Raw genomic sequence first — 17,037 nt, 5'->3', positions numbered from 1 at the left:
ATTATTAGAAACAAAATAAATAAAAATACATTTATAATTAGATTAAGTTGATTTCAAATTGGTTAAATAGTTAAAAATGTAAAACTGGCAAAACCCAGTACTTTGATATAACCACACCTGATTTATTTTTACTCCATTTCAAGTTTTCATTATTTATTTATAATCAAATTAATTTTGAAGGTTCAAACTCAGAACCCATAGCAATAGTGACCACGATAGTAGTGTTTTTAAATTATCTGAAAAATCGTTTAGATTGTAAAAAAAATAATTATAAAAGAACACATGCAACGAGTGTTTATCGAAAACTTTAGGTATGGACTTTAGTGGAAGGGACAATCGTCTAGATTCTCCACCACTTCCAAAGATTTGCGATCAGCGCGCAATTAATTTCAAATTTAGATTTTGCTCCTTATTTATACAATTTGCCATAATTTATTGTATTTTGAATTCGCCTGAGAATAATTGTAAGAAATATAACGTAAATTCTATCACAAATTTATGTATGTGGCGGATAATTCTACGAACGCTACGCTGGTCGAGAATCGACAGAAGCAACCTAAAACTGCATTTTCGAGAGTCGATAGAAGCCGCCTGAAAATGACCAATCAAGATGCATTGTGGTTTAGCTTCAAGCAAAGAAAAAACTACAAAACAGTTCAGTTTGTTACTTTAAATAGTCTTGTTTGAAATCTATTTTACAGCGCCTAAATGTATAAATAGAAATTAAAATTTTAAAAACTTCTTTTCCTTGTCATTCCACACAGTTGAGGTTCCAAAATTGCTGCAAGAAAGGTCGGGGACAGACTCCAAAACTTCAGCATCGTCATATAATGAAAACACATCATCTATAATGCCAGATCAAATAATATTGCAAGAAAGTACTAGCTTTGCCTCCCTAACGTCGTCGGCTTGTTGAGAGGAATGTGTACAGTACACACCCTAAATGAAAGTAGTTACTCCAACCAAATGTAAGAGGGAGCTATAATCTGTTTGTGTGTGGCGACACTGTAGCGATGGTGGCACATCTGCCTGCTCATGACAAAATTAAAACAGAAAATTCTAGAACAGAATAATTTTGATCCAAAGTGTACAAAAAATCAAACTGCCCAAGTGAGCAGATTAAATTTGAAATTTGAATATTTTTCCATTCTTACTTTCATTCCTTCTGAATTCGGTCTGGTTTTTTCTAATATCCAACCGCACAGTTTCTGTATTTTTAAAATTAATATACATATATTAGGCTTACTTAATCAATAAATTATTATTCTTATTCTTTTAATAAGTGTTAAATAAAACATAAGTGTTTCATTTCTTCACCTCACTTGTTTTTGTGGTAACTTTAGCTTCTGTGAAGTTGGTGTCAATAAAAGACACCACATGTGCCTACATTCAATGAACAAACAAAATATATTCAGAATCTAAGACTTAACTGTCATAATACTAACTATACATTTACACAAACAATACTTATCAACCTTAATAAACGAACCAGTCTTCGGTTCACTCTCCACGATATCAGACGTGTTTCATTTCAGTGCGCGTATTAATTATCATTACATGGTGCCGAAACAAATATAATACATTGATGGTAATAAGAGCGCGAACGCAACATTACAAACTTAAAAGATTCAAATAATTAAAAATATTACAAAAAATCGCGAACCGCGTTGCAAATTTGTCTCTAAAAGAAAAAGAAGAAAGTGCATTCGAGAACAGACAAATAACGAAAAAACTGTTTGTGCCGTGTATGTGCATGTGCAGCGTGTGTTTTTCTGAGCAGTATATAAAAAAAGAGAAGCTAAATACAATTCAAGAGAGTGTATACATAAAAATCGTCGTCGTGTACTCGTGTGAGTTACATATGATATAGCAGCAACTACAATTCAACCGATAAGTGCAGCGTCGGCAATGAAGGGTCAACAGCACGATCAACCAAAAAGTGCAGCATCGGCTCACAACGGTCAACAGCACTTCCAACCAATAAGTGCGGCATCAGCAATAAAGGGTCAACAGCTCAATAACCCACTAAATGCAATGTCAGCATTAAAAGACTATTAAAGCAAAGGCATAACCAATCAGAGGGGCCCAATAATACGTATGTAACCCCAATGATCGCAGCGACGCTTGAACGGCGGATCATTCTGGTTTCTTATTAGTTTGCTGCATTTAGTATAAATTAATAAAGCGTAAGAGGCCTGTGGCCCAATAAAAAAAAAAAAAAAAAAGTTTTTTTTTCTTTCTGCGGCCACATAAAACGTAAATTGTGCGTGTCTCCTGTGTAGTTTTGGTTGGTTTCTGGATAGCTAACGTAGCTACAAATTAATCGAACCGGTCAATTAGAATATATTTCATTTTTCTCTGTTATCTTGAAATTTTAAAATAATGTCGCTAAAACCACCAAAAACACTTTTGATAAACAGTGACATAGATATGGTACAGGAATGGAGTGAGTGGTTAGACGCGTGAGTTACATATCCAACACATGCCACGTTCATCCACCCCATCATCGCAGTCATCATATATTTCTTTAATAATCAAATTTCAACTTTATATTAATAATTATATTTCATTTTGTTTCCCACATTTACTTTGGCTCTGATTTCAATTTATTTCCCACACTATATTTTGCTTAATAAACTAAATTGCACTATAAAAGAATTGTACTTTAAAAATATGAGTGGAGTTAGTAAATAATGACAGCACTAGCTGTACCTGTACGAAAAAATTGTGTTTTCTTTAAGCGCTGCCGCGGATCTAACCTTAACTCGTGTCACCACGGATCAGCTAAAAAATGGGATCTGCACATTGGCAGCCCACATCAAACACTTAATAAAGGCTGATGTTATCAATTCAAAAGAAGTATCTACAAATTTCCCTATTGAAACAATCACTGATTTGGACGAAATTGAAAAACGAGCAGAAGAAGATCCACAAAAATACGTAAGTATGCATTTATCATAAGAAATATACATAAATACATACATAATATCTACTTATAATCCTACTTGTGTAGCAAAAAGAAAAAATGTATTTATCCAAGAGCTGCCGGTAGGAGAAATGTATTCTATTCAATGTATTTAATTCAATGTATTAGTATTATTTATTCTATTCTATGTATTACTATGTATTAGTAAATTCAAATAAAGCCGTTGCTGTTTATCGTTGAGTTGACCGAGAGAGTCAATGGTTAGCCTCAGTCGAAGTAAGACATATTAAATAAACTGTGCTCCGCATAATACGAAAATAATTGGTGTTTTCTTTTTAAACGTTTGACAAAAAACAGAGATTTGTTTGCTGAATTATAATCGGTTACACTTGGAAAGATTATATATTTTCTAAAATTAATACATATTTCTATTTATTTTCTTAGACCGATATTTTCAAGAAAATTATCGATTTGTCAGGCGGGAGCTTGGAAAAGGCTCTGAAGAATATTATTTCGTCAGAGATCGCCATAGAATACAATTATGAAGGAACGAATGGAAAACATCCTTTTAAAACGCTGACAAACATTAATTTATGTTTATATAGTAAGTTTAATTAATATTTATTTTTATTAATATTATCCACTTGTTCTTATCAATCATTTTTTTTTAACTATATTAATATTATCCACTTGTTTTTTTTTCAGATGCGGTGAAAAAAGATGGCCCTACTGCAAAACTTATCTATAGAAAAGCTATTCAACAAGGGTTTAAGAGGATGAAAAACTTGCATTTTAAAAAAGCTGCTGCCGAGAAGAAAGGAGAAGATGGATTAAAAATGCATGCTTCTCACATTTAATTTTTATTATGTTTGTTTTTATGTAATTATGTATTTCGTTTTTTTTTCACAATAATATTCATTTTCATCTTATTTAATTTTTTTCAATAAAATCATCAACGCTATCATGGCCACCTTTGCTGATGATACTGCAATATTGGTGCCAGATAAATCCGTTACGAAGGCTACACAAAAATTGCAAAATGCAGTCGATATAGTTAGTGATTGGACGCACAAATGGCGTATCAAATTAAACGAAACAAAATCGACGCATATAAACTTTACAAAAAAAAACATAAACAATGTTCCAATTTTTATAAACAGTACAGAAGTACCTTACTCTAATACCGCCAAATACCTTGGAATGAATTTGGATGCAAAGCTTAAATGGAAAGAACACATCAAAAAGAAAAGAGAAGGACTAAACTTGAAGTACAGAAAAATGTACTGGTTAATAGGAAAGAACTCTGACCTATCTATCCAGAACAAACTAATGTTATACAAGCAAGTATTGAAACCCGTTTGGACATATGGCATCCAACTATGGGGCTGTACAAAGAAAACAAATGCTGAACCCATCCAAAAATTCCAAAGCAAGGTCCTTCGTGGAATAATAAATGCCCCTTGGTATATAAGAAATAGCGATCTACATCGTGACCTTCAAATTGAAATGGTTACAGAAGTGGTTAAGAAACACGCTGTATCACACAATCAGCGACTGCAAAGTCATACTAACTCTGAAATGGAGACCGTATTAAATGTACGAGACAATGTTCGGAGATTAAGAAGAACCAAGCCTCATGAGCTGATGGGCTAAAAGCTACGGGAAAGTGTTATAACCTTAAACTTCCCCCAATGCGATTTAAAAATTAAGAAATAAAAATCATTTGTCGATCTTTCATAGAATGGTCCTGATTCACCGGTTTTAGTGCGGTAAGAGTCCCACACTACTCGGTCGTCTACGATATCTTTTCTTCTTTTTGATAATTATAAATTATGCTAATTCTTGTTGTTAAATTAATTAATTATAAATTGTGCTAATTCTTGTTGTTAAATTAATTAATTAAATTGTCAATATTAAAAGTAAATCTTAGACCCAAGTATATATTAAAAAAAAAAAACAGAAAATAAAAAAACTAAAAGGTACACTTCTCTTTTCCGAAAACAACATTCTTTTATTTAACATTTGGAACAAAAAAATATAACACGAATAAACGGAAACCCCAACTGAGAATCCTGCTTCTCAGAAAACTAAATATAGCAAAACAATACAGGTAAAATAAAAACAACATTTGTAATTTAATTATACTATTTAATTCAATTTAAGTTTCTTTCGACATTCCATTTTGTTGGCTATATTTTTGGGTTGTCGCATCCCAGTACGTCGAGGTCGATTAATCTCGTTAGAGAGCTTATTAACGTCAAAGAAAATTCGCATACACGAATACACGCTCAATACAATTCATTATGCATTATGGAGTTGCTCAAGAGAAAAATGGCAATTAACGCGGATCGTTACATTTGCAGAAACAGCGGGTGCGCCCTTATCTGAGTGTAAGTTGCGACAGACAAAACTAAAACACAATTCGAGTGCAAAGAGAAATCAATGAATCGAATGAAGACGCTAGTTAATACCCTAGAAGTACAGTTTGTACAAAACATAAAATATATTATTATTTCTTCCCTATTTCAACCATAGCACCATAAACAACAACCCAAACCGAACCTCCACAAAACCATAAAACATCAACTAAAGCCGAACCACCATATATCAGCAAATAACATCCTTTTCCCAATTCACACCATAAAACAGCAACCCAAACATCATCGCTATCTCACAAGATACCATACGTTGACCAGATGTAAACAATTCAACTATCGAACAATTATCATGAGGGATCATATAAATATAGGCTCAGGACAAAACAACATGGTCCTTAGTACAGTAAAAATACTTAAAGAAGTAAGATCGAGAATAATAACCTCAGAACCAGACTTACGTCGTTTACACTAAGATAAACCCTGTTTTAATTGTCAAAAGAAAAAATATTAATAATGTAGCCTTTCAGTACCTAGTTAATATAAAAATAAAAAATTTGTATATATACACATATTGTTTCCCCTACGTATAGACTGTCGGTGTGAGGTGCCTATTTACTACGTTGTAAGTTATCCATATGTATATTATATCACTTAACGCTTAACGAAAGAAACCAAGATTATTATGTATAAAACAAGCTAACGAACGAGTCAGTTGCAGAAAGACCGTCGTAGTGTAAAGCACGCCATAATAAAGATTTGCATTAATTTGATATTAAAAGTGTTTTCTTTGCTTTAATTTCGGAAGTTTTATTATAGACTGCTTACAATAAAGATTTTTTATAAAAAAATTAAAAGAAAAAATATATTTTTTTCCTCTTTCGCAATTACTACAGCTTAACTCGCTACTTTACTAGCAGATGAGACCCAATATCGTTCAGATTTCGAATCGCTTTTTATTCCACCCATGCTAAATAATCTGATATCATGAACGAAATTGCTAATCATGTTAAAAAAATTTAAAAATATAGCACAAACGTCGCGAAGGAGAATAAGCATAACTCATTCGAAGCAATCATCTGGCCTACCAAAAGTGATTTTAAACGAATTTTCATTAAAATTCGATGAGTGGATTCGTTTTCGGGATTTATTTATAAGAACAACTACACAGCATTAAAACACGCAAGATAAAACAAGATAAAAATAAATTAACAACAACAATAAAATAGAAGACAACAGCATAAAATGAGACGAATGCACAGTCATCAGCATCAAACAGTCAACACAATTAACGCACGAGGATGGAATAATAATTCCGAAACGCGTCGCGAAAATAAAATTATTTATAATTTATATGTTGTGTTTAAGTTTTGTTATTTATATTGAAATAAAATAACTTTTAAAAACAAATTATTTTGATTTTATATATCTTTTATTTACAACGTTAGTGATTTCTAAAAAATATGTAACTGGTATCGAAAAAAGGTAATATCTAATATCGCGATTAAAAGGAGAGGCGTTGTCACTCCACCATCCCCGACAGACCATAGATAGAATCATCACTGAAGCGGAACGGTAAAAGATCAGCCTAATAATTGGTAGCATTGTTAACGCTCATCATAATGTGTGGGGAAATATACTTTAACTAAATAATTTCAGTGATAGAGATATTACCGGAAGTGGAAGCAGCCAAAAAAAAATACTGACTAGTTTTAGCGTATTTGCCCACGACTACCCCGGCCCTCTCCGTTGTCAGATCCTATATAGAATCACCACTTAAGCGTAACGGTAAAAGATCAGCCTAATAATTGGTAGCATTGTTAGCGCACATCATCATGTGTGGGGAAATATATTTTAACAAAATAATTTCAGTAAAATAAAAAAGAGAACCCATAGGACTCAAAATCATAATTAATCTATTTCGATTTGTTGCATTCTTTAACCTCTTTGGAAGCAGGGTGCATATCTATATGTAAGACTTGAATGTGTTTATAACATTTATATAACTCAATCATTTTTCTTTTACTTAGGGTCATCTGTAGATTGACAATAAGGATTATATTATTGCAAGTGTGTTGAAAGGACAAGGCATTTTTCAATAAATGAAGCGGCACTTAAATCATATAAAAGATTATAATTAATATTCTAAAAAATAATTAGGTAAGTTCTTTTTTTTGTAAATTCATCTATTATAATGTGAGAATAAAATCATGAATAGGTACGTGTGACGACGACCTTAGATATTATTTATGGAAATTGAGCTCTCTCTAAAGTTACTAATGCCCTCTATATTCTGGCAGTAATTACATATGTTTTTGTTTTTCATTGTCACTTCACTGCATTCTTTAACCTTTTCGGAAGCAGGGTGCATATCTATATGTAAGACTTGAATGTGTTTATAACATTTATATAACTCAATCATTTTTCTTTGACTTAGGTTCATCTGACTTAGGTTCATCTGTAGATTGACAATAAGGATTATATTATTGCAAGTGTGTTGAAAGGACAAGGCATTTTTCAATAAATTAAACGGCACTTAAATTATATAAACGAATACAATTAATATTCTAAAAAATAATTAGGTAAGTTCTTTTTTTTTATTTGTAAATTCATCTCATTAATTTTTCTTTGACTTAGGTTCATTTGTAGATTGACAAAAAGGATTATATTATTGCAAGTGTGTTGAAAGGACAAGGCATTTTTCAATAAATTAAGCTGCAGGCTTAAAGTATTTCATAATGGCTCTGTTCGGTCAATCACCGTAAATCGAGATTTGGTGGTCAACGTCCGCGCTGATGCAGCAGAAAGTACTTGGTACCTCACTACACTCACCACCACCCTCAGCCGGACAACATCATATCACACATTCCATACTGCCTCGCTATATGATCAGTCGATTGACATCAAAATGTGTCGAATTAAATGTGCCATTGATTTGTGCTTCATTTCTGTGCCAGCCAAAGCAGATATCTACCCACAGCACAGCCACATACCTAAGTATACATAGAGCTATAGGTGGTGTCATCACCCACCGTATAGCAGATACACAGTGCATACCATGGTATGCATTAGCATGGCGGATACCTACAACATGCTATGGTTATGGATATGTTGAAGCGGCTCGTAGTGTTGCTCACTCAATGACTGGACTGTGACATTCGACTCTTATTGTCGCCAGTCAATCATCGCTGCCTTATAGTTATCTTGTAAAAATTCAGCAGAGTGCTGAGTGTTGCAAGACAGTTCTAGGAAGAACAAATAAACAACACCACGACGATGGCTTACCTTCAGATGACGCTCCCACGGATCTTCGCTATTGTTGCTGGAGTTGACACATTCTTGGTTGTGTGTCGTTGGGTATCCAAGGCATGGGCCTGGTACCAAATTCTGGACTCGTTTAACCTGTGGGCGTTACTTGTAAATTAGACTTGTAAATCAATAAAGAAAAATACCATAAGCAAAATTTGTGTTCGGCAAAGTGCCCTTTAAAGAAAATATTGAAGTAAGGATCTCTCCCCTTACTGTTCGGAAGTTTAATTCCCCAACATTTTGGTGCCTCCTGTGAGGAATGATTTTGTGAAATCAAGTGACATTTTGAACATTTTGTCGTGTCCCTTGTAAACTTTGTGAATGTGCTTTTGTGGACCTTGGGATCCAAGTTACATTGAATTCGCTATCGTCGTCTTCTTGTTCTGTGTAGTTGCTGCGGTCATAACCCTATCGTTGGGATAGACTTTCAGTTCTCGTGTATACAAGTTTCCGACCCTCTTTGTCCTTTTCCCGTTTAATTGTGAAGTGTGAATCTAACAAAGAGGTCAGCAGCATGCACCGCCTTTAAGCGGTTGTATACCAGCATCGTGTCCGCGGACATGACCGGCTGGGATGTGGCCCGGATCGAGAGCGAACAACGCTCTCTAGATCAGCAATACGAGCGCTTCCAGATCGCGCATGAAGTAGCTCTGCTGGATGTCGGCGACACTGACGAATCAGATCTCCTCGCGCACGATGCACTGTTGCACATCGTGGAGGCGCAGTATAAAGAGGCATCGGTGAGTTTGAGGCGACACCTCGCGAAGCTGTAACCTCAAATAAAGGAGATTCGGCTGGGCCCCTCAACCGATCCTCAGAAGAGTCGGATCCAACTGCTGCGACGAACAACGGCGTCCAAGGCACTCAAGCACCACCACACCACAATACTGACGGTTGATCTCAACGGATGGGACCTTAGCCGTATCTACCTGGAAGAGAAGGCTCTGGAGTTGCAATACCAGCGATTCCAGACTGCCCATGATGCAATACTGGAGGATGTAGCAGACGAGGACATAGAGGAGCACTAATTGCTACAGCAGACGGTGACGCAGCAGTACATCGAAGCCTCGTCAGCTTTGAAACGGCGGAGAGCGGTCCTGGACGTGCCCAAAGAGGTTGTTATGCCGACAATCCCTTCCACATCGACGGCGAAGCTAGAGATGAAGCTGGAGTCGATCCGGATCCCTACCTTCACTGGGGAACTGCAGAAGTGCCTGGAGTTCAAAGACGCCTTCAAAACGATGGTGCATAACGCCGACCTGCCCGTGCCCTACAAGCTGCAGAAGCTTCGGGACTCAGAAAAGGTGACAGACGTGGGTCTCGTCGGGAGTGTTTACTCCGGAGGTTACGAGGAACTGTGGGCAGCACTCAAGGAGCGCTTCGACAACCCCAGATTGCTAGCAGAGGCTCACATATCCCGGTTTTTGGGGGTAACTGCCGCCACAGAGGAGTCACCCCGCGAGCTGATGCGTATCAGGGACACAGTAGGTGAGTCCCTACGCTCACTCAGGGTCATGGGAGAACCAGTCGACAGCTGGGACACGTTGACCCTGCATATCGTCCTCACGAAGCTTCTCCCGAAGACACAACATCTCTGGAGCATGCATTGCCCACCGAAGAAAAAAGTATCATTGGCGTCATTACTAGAGTTCGTGGAACTCCGTGCCCACAGCCTTGCTGCTAAAATAGCTAGGCGACCATTTGGCAGTCGCTTAAACTAAGATCAGCAAAAAGTGAAAGGTGTTATTACGCCATTACGGTTCCAATTTAAAAGGGTATTTGAATTAAGAAGTATGCTAGCAAATGTACTTGAAAACATAAAAATTCAAACGCTAAATATAAAAAGTGTAACATATTTTGTTCAAGGAGAGCTAAGGAAAAAGAAATGTTCCCAGGAAAACACTTATACCGTACTTTTTATATAATGATGAATTCGAGGTTCACATAGTGGTCAGCATTCAGTGAGCAATATTACTCATTTTCTTGTTTATCAGAAAAAGATGCAAAGTTGGAATACGTTTACTAAGGAGCAGTCGTCTTAAGATCTAAAATCATTTGGCAACGATAAGTGTTGGAGAACTTTAGTTGATGAACTAAAAGACCTTGAAGTTAACGGAGTTCACATTTTAATAGAAAATGGTGTAAGCAGAGTGTATTTTGTACTTGGACTTGTCTTAGGAGATAATTTGGGATTAAATTAATTTCCTAGTTTCAATAGATCCTTTGTGTGTACAAGCTTCTGCAGATTTTGTAAAATTAATAAATTGGAGACACATACGGCCAATGTTGAAAATATTTCTCTTATTCGAAGTGAAGTGTGAAATCAACTATGAAGTAGATGTTAAAGAAAATATATCATCAGAAAGTGGAAAACAACAATTTTTATGTTTGCAATGCTTAGCTCAATTAATTTCTCACTAAAGCTCATGATCTCGTTTATATTACTGTCTTCTAATAGAACAAAAAATGTTCGTTTACTCCTTGAAAATAATAAAAACAGAAGATGTGGAGAAAGCTATACAAAATTTTCTTCTTGGTACTCAAGTACTTTTTAAAGACCTTAATATCTTGCAATTCATCCGTTAGCTCATTAGAACCGTTATCGCATGACAGTACATCGGATTAACCATCATGCCACGGGTACTACGTGCATTTTATAATAACTGGAGCGAAGAATCGCAACAACCAAACTTAACTGCGTTTTAGAAACATTAAAAATCAGACAAAACAAACCAACCGTACCATAGAGAACGAATCAGAAACTAGACGCGTTTACAGAGGCAAACCTCAAAATCAGAAGTACAAGAACGCTGTACTAGCTCCACCCGTTGTACGTAAGAACCCGCCTTAAACAAGGCACGTTCACACCGGGCTTAATAAGCCTACCAAACTGCACGATGCGACCCATGTGCAAGTCACAACCAAGAGTCCTTTTGACGAATCAGTTTTCGCTCAAGGATTCACAGTAAATGAAGTCGGTAATAGGGCTACATTTACTCCTAGTGCTCCTGCGTTGATAGAAGGATCACGTGGCGTCTATACTGAGATTGTCACAGACGACTCCAATCTCCAGAAACTAGTCTTACCGGAATACATTGAATATTACTCAGTAGTCATGTTCTGGTTTAGAGTCGTATTCTTAAAGGCAAAGAATTCTCAGCCTTTAACGACAGAAGAGCAAGACCTGCTAACCATACTTCAAACCACAAGTTTCTCTGTACCTGACCCGATAGCACCAACTCCGCATGCTCGGAAATATTGAAACTCAAACTGGACAACATTTTATCCCTGAGTTTCCTCCTCTACCAACAAAGGAAATTAATCTTTTTAGATGCAACCAGTCCTGCTCCCCTACCTGAAGAAGCTAGCCCTGAAGATCGGGAAGCTTATCGAGCAGCCTAAGTCGATTATGAACATCGACATTCAAGTAAAGGTCAGCTTATATGTGATTAGTATACAAAAACGGGGAATTTCAAGAAGAACAACGAACAATGCTTATAAATATATTAGCTAATCATTTCGAACAGAACAAAATAAATTTAGATTTGTCGTCTAGTTATAGCAAAAGTTGTGTTCAGACCCTGTCCTAACATTACATAACCCGAAGGCAGTGCATGAGCTCCATACGGACGCCTCGAAGTATGGGCTTGCAGGAATTCTTATTCAGATGGGTGAAAAGGGAGTCAAACAAGCGGTTGCATATTTTAGCCGGGCAACAAATAAAACAGAAGCATTGGCCCATAGCTATGAATTAGAACCTCTGGCGGTTGTCGAAAGCCTCGAGTGGTTCAAATATTACCTTTTGAATAAAAGATTCACGGTATTCACTGACTGCAATTCTTTGAAGCTCACTCAGGATACGAGAGATCTGGAGCATCTCCGCATCCAAGAGTATGACTTTGATCTCGAGTTCGATCACCGGTTGAGGACTCAGTAGAAGCAAGTATTGTAGGTCACCGACAAGTAATGTCAATTGAGATGCAAGACAGCGATTGGGTAGTGACGTTGCAGAAGCAAGATCCAGAACTCATTAAGATAATCGACACCTTACATGAGGGAACCGGCACCAGGAATTATCTTCGAAGCTTGAAACAGGAGTTTGAACTAAAACACTGAAGGATCTTCAAAAAAACTGATGAGGGACCGAAGTTCGTAGTGCCTAGATCAGCACGATGGAGAGTAATAAAGTCCGCGTTCACGTCAAATCTTTTTGCGAAGTACGTCACTGACAACACTACAGTGTTTATATAAAGACCGCAGTAAGAACTCCAAGAGCGAATTGGCAGATAGAGAGGTATATTCGTATATTTAACTCTGCATTATCGTGCATGTCCCAGAATAAGGACGGCAAGGATTGGGATGAATGTGTGTCAGCAGTTCATTTGGGACTCAATGAGCCCACGAATTACTCTTCGCTTATGAACCAGCAAATAACGTGCATAATAAGCTTTGCCTCGCTCTGCAGGGTGACCTAAGTCATCAGACGGTTTCTCGAAAAAAAACTTGATGCAAACCCAAATCTTAAAACTGAATACACGAAATGTATCATAGAGTATGAGACACTCCAGCACATGGAACAAATCAGCAGTGACAATGAAGTCCTTAACGCATCAAACCATTTCATTTTACCACATCATGCTGTGATAAAGGAATCAAGCACAACCACTAGAACAAGAGTTGTTTTCGATGCAGCAGCCAAAGATTCGAATAGGAAATCGATGAATGACTATCTGATGGTTGGTCCAAAATTGCAAACTTCCATAATTGATCTCGTTTTGCGATGGCGAACTCACCGATATACCTTCAATGCCGATATAGAGAAGATGTATCGTCAAATTTGGGTGACTCAGCCGGACTCTTTTTACAAAATCATTTTGTGGAGAAGTGAACGAACAGAGCCTTTAAAACTCTACAAGCTAAATACGGTAACGTTTGGCACAGCAAGTGCCCCATATTTAGCCATCAACAAGTCTAGCACAAGCGAAATTTCCTGGACAGTTTGATAAGTGGTGTCGATTCTCTAGAAGAAGCAAAAGAAAAACGAGATGATGCAAGAGCACTTTTAGCGTCAGGAGGTTTCAATTTAAAAAAGTGGACAGCAAATCATAAAGTTTTAATGGAAAATATTCCGCTTCAAAATCGAAAAATTGCTTTCGAGCTTCCCTTTGATACTTCCAACCACGTCAGAACTCTGGGCATCAAATAGGTTCCTAGTTGCGACTTCTTTTCCTACAAAAATGTACATAAAAATGACAATATAATAACAAAGCGAACGATTTTATCTACCATTGCTTAGCTTTTCGAACCACTTGGGTGGATCTCTCTGTGCATAATTACTGCGAAGATTAATATGCAGAAGCTTTGGGATCTCGGATGTGATTGGGACGATCCGATACCAGACGACCTTAAAAAGGATTGGAAAACTTTTCAACTAGAGCTTACAATGATTGAAAAGGTAAGGATATCACGATGGAACCGAATGAGCCTTTTAAACCAAGCAATCGAGTTGCATGGCTTTTGTGACGCTTCAATTAAAGCATATGGAGCTGTTGTGTATGTTCGTGTCTTGGATAAGAATGGAGGCATTCAGGGTGCTCCATCGGAAAGTTTGTCAGCTTGATAATTCGAGTGGGTGCTCCCCAGGAGACAGAATATAAGACTTGTTAATTCGGTGATAATTCGATGGGTGCTCCATAGGAGGTAACGGCCAGCAAGGATATTCACTTTTTTTTTTATAGAAATTGTGTCAGACGGAATATTAGAGTGAGTTATTTTTTTGTTGCTTTTCTAGATTATTTCGCATATAAAAAAAATGTATTGTGATAAAATTTTAAAAGCAGTTGTTCTAATTTATATATATTGAAATATATAATAAACTTACTCAGCAACACTTATACTAGTACCTTAAATTACACACAATACATACAATACATATAATATCATTTTGTATATAACAGTTTGTATAATAACTGAATTCCATTTTTCTATCTCTATTAGTCGTTCAATAAATATTATAACGTTTAGTTAAAACTCTTGTGCTTGCGTATTTCCTTTTAAATTTGTGCAACAAATGTTATGGGCCCAGTCCTAGAGTCGCAATAATGAGTACCGGGCTGTATCAAATTGAAAAATTGGAGGACGAAAATTACGATTGCTGGAAGGTGCAAATGCAATCCATATTGGTACATAGTGAACTGTGGGATTACGTATCTAGAGAGATTGCAGAACCCACGGTAGCCGCTGACGTTCTTGCGTGGAAGACTAAGGATAGGAAGGCACTGGCAACGATGTTATTATCAGTTAAATCATCACAAGTCATTGACATAAAAAGTTGCCGCACATCCCAATCAGCATGTCAGAAGTTGGAAGAAGTCCATTCCCTACAGGGACCAGCTAGAAAGGTAACGTTATTCAAATATCTTTTAAATCACATCCGTTGTCAGTCATTTGAATAATATTTTTGATCTGTTCGAGAAAATCAAAGAAGTAGATATAAAAATGCAGGACGAATTAATTTCAATTATTCTTTTGTCGAGTCTAAAAGCTATGAAAACTTCGTCATCGCAACCGAGTCTCGCGATGAATTACCTAAACATCATTTGTTAAGGACGAAATTAATAGAAGAGGGAAAAAGACGAGCATGAAACTACAGAAGCAGCATTTTTCTCCAAGCAACACCGGTATAAAAATGTACAAAAACAGCATACACCATCTCATGCGCAAACAGTACAAACACCTAACTCGCATATGGAAGCGCAGCAACAGAAAGAGGGGAAACCATGCATCATCGTGTCAAACGTCAACGACCACTACGAAGCCAACTGCACATTTTGCAATGCTAAATGCAGTTAACTACACAGACACAGAGCTCACAAAATCGACTTGGGTTTTGGATAGTGGTGCTACCAGTCATATGTGTTGTGATCGGAGTATGTTCGTCTCTCTCCAAGCACACAAGGAAAAAACTCAGCTAGCTGGAAACAACTATATATCATCAGAGGGGATCGGTGACTTATGTATTGTGGCAACACTTCCAAAAGAAGAAATAAAAGGGAGATGTAAAGAAAAGAAAAAAAAAAACTATGTATATACAAAGAGAGACTGCCGGTTAGGTAGGGATATTGAGATGTGAAATAAAACATTGGTTGGTGAACCAGCAAATGAAACGGACGTGTTTTAATTATTTGTGTGACAAAATTTAGCTTACAATCTCAGAAGTGGGATAAGTAAACCTCCCCTCGCGTAAATTTAAATATTAAAATATTATACACGCGACCATCCAAACGAAAAAAAAGAGTGAAACGTGTGAAAAAAATATATACCCTCGCGAAAAATATCTTTCCATTGAAATTAAATTCAAACGAACGAGCGTCTTTTTAATCAAAAGTATATACATAAATATATACTTACATATACACAACAATCATCAACGAAAGAGTGTCCCTTGCGAAAAATATATTTTTCCGTTAAAACCAAATTCAAACGAGCGTCCCTCCAACGGAAAATATATAAATAGCTATATATATATTCAAACGAGCGTCCTTTCCAACGAAACAGTATATAACATTATATACACATAAACATTCCATCGTATTTTACGTTTTGTGTATCTTTCCCCTCTATATAAATTCTTGTGAAAACCACCACCATGGAATACGAAAACTTATCAGCCACACAACTGAAGGCTTGGCTGCAAAAACTGGGAAAAAGATCGAATGGCAACAAAAGAAAATTGCTGTTGCGGCTGTTGGCGGTTCCAGAAGTCGAACAAGGCAGTTTCCCCTCAATGGAAAACAACGAAGAGGAATAACAAAACAACGTTGGCAATGATCACGGCATCGAAGAAAACAACCCGCCCATACAAGCAGAGGTAGACGCAACAAATATTAGTGATGACGACGGCGAGGCGGGTGCAACGAACAGAGGAGAGCTGGAATTATTGAAACGAGAGATGGAAGTGCTAAGGAAAGAAAAAGAACTCATAGAACGAGAGAACAAAATGCTTAGACAAATGAGCGAAATAAATATTCAAACTGATGACAGACAAATGAGTGAAAATCAAATGAGTGCAAGACAAATGATAGAAAGGCAAATGACGAGTGAAAACCAAATGAGTGCAAGACAAATGACAGGAAGACAAATGATAGAAAGGCAAATGACAGGGTCCGGAGTTGATGATACTAAAATACCTTTTAGTATTATTAAAGAATTACTCCCAGAATACGACGGTGGTCCGATGCTGGATATCTGGTTCAGTCAAGCAACAAATTTGGGTCTAGTGTATAATTTGGACGAAAATGCACTTCGCACTTTAATGCTGTCCAAAATAAAAGGAAAAGCACAAAACTGGTTACACACGAAACCCAACTTCATGAACGAGAACATGGACGAATTGAAGCGACAAATGATGGAGTTGTTCGGCAGACG

At 36.7% G+C, this 17,037-nt stretch overlaps 1 long non-coding RNA gene across 1 annotated transcript; it reads left to right on the top strand.

The window, feature by feature from the left end:
- The first annotated feature begins 3,191 nt into the window (after positions 1 to 3,191).
- LOC129939346 (uncharacterized) lies at positions 3,192 to 3,745 on the top strand. The gene is made up of 3 exons (XR_008780537.1): positions 3,192 to 3,308; positions 3,371 to 3,530; positions 3,632 to 3,745. It is a non-coding gene; the product is annotated as an uncharacterized LOC129939346 (long non-coding RNA).
- The last annotated feature ends 13,292 nt before the right edge of the window (positions 3,746 to 17,037 follow it).

The sequence above is a fragment of the Eupeodes corollae genome, chromosome 1, assembly GCF_945859685.1.
Source record: "Eupeodes corollae chromosome 1, idEupCoro1.1, whole genome shotgun sequence".
Lineage (NCBI taxonomy): Eukaryota > Metazoa > Arthropoda > Insecta > Diptera > Syrphidae > Eupeodes > Eupeodes corollae.
The sequence above is the reverse complement of the archived record's forward strand: the minus strand, read 5'-3'. Positions and strand labels throughout refer to the sequence as shown.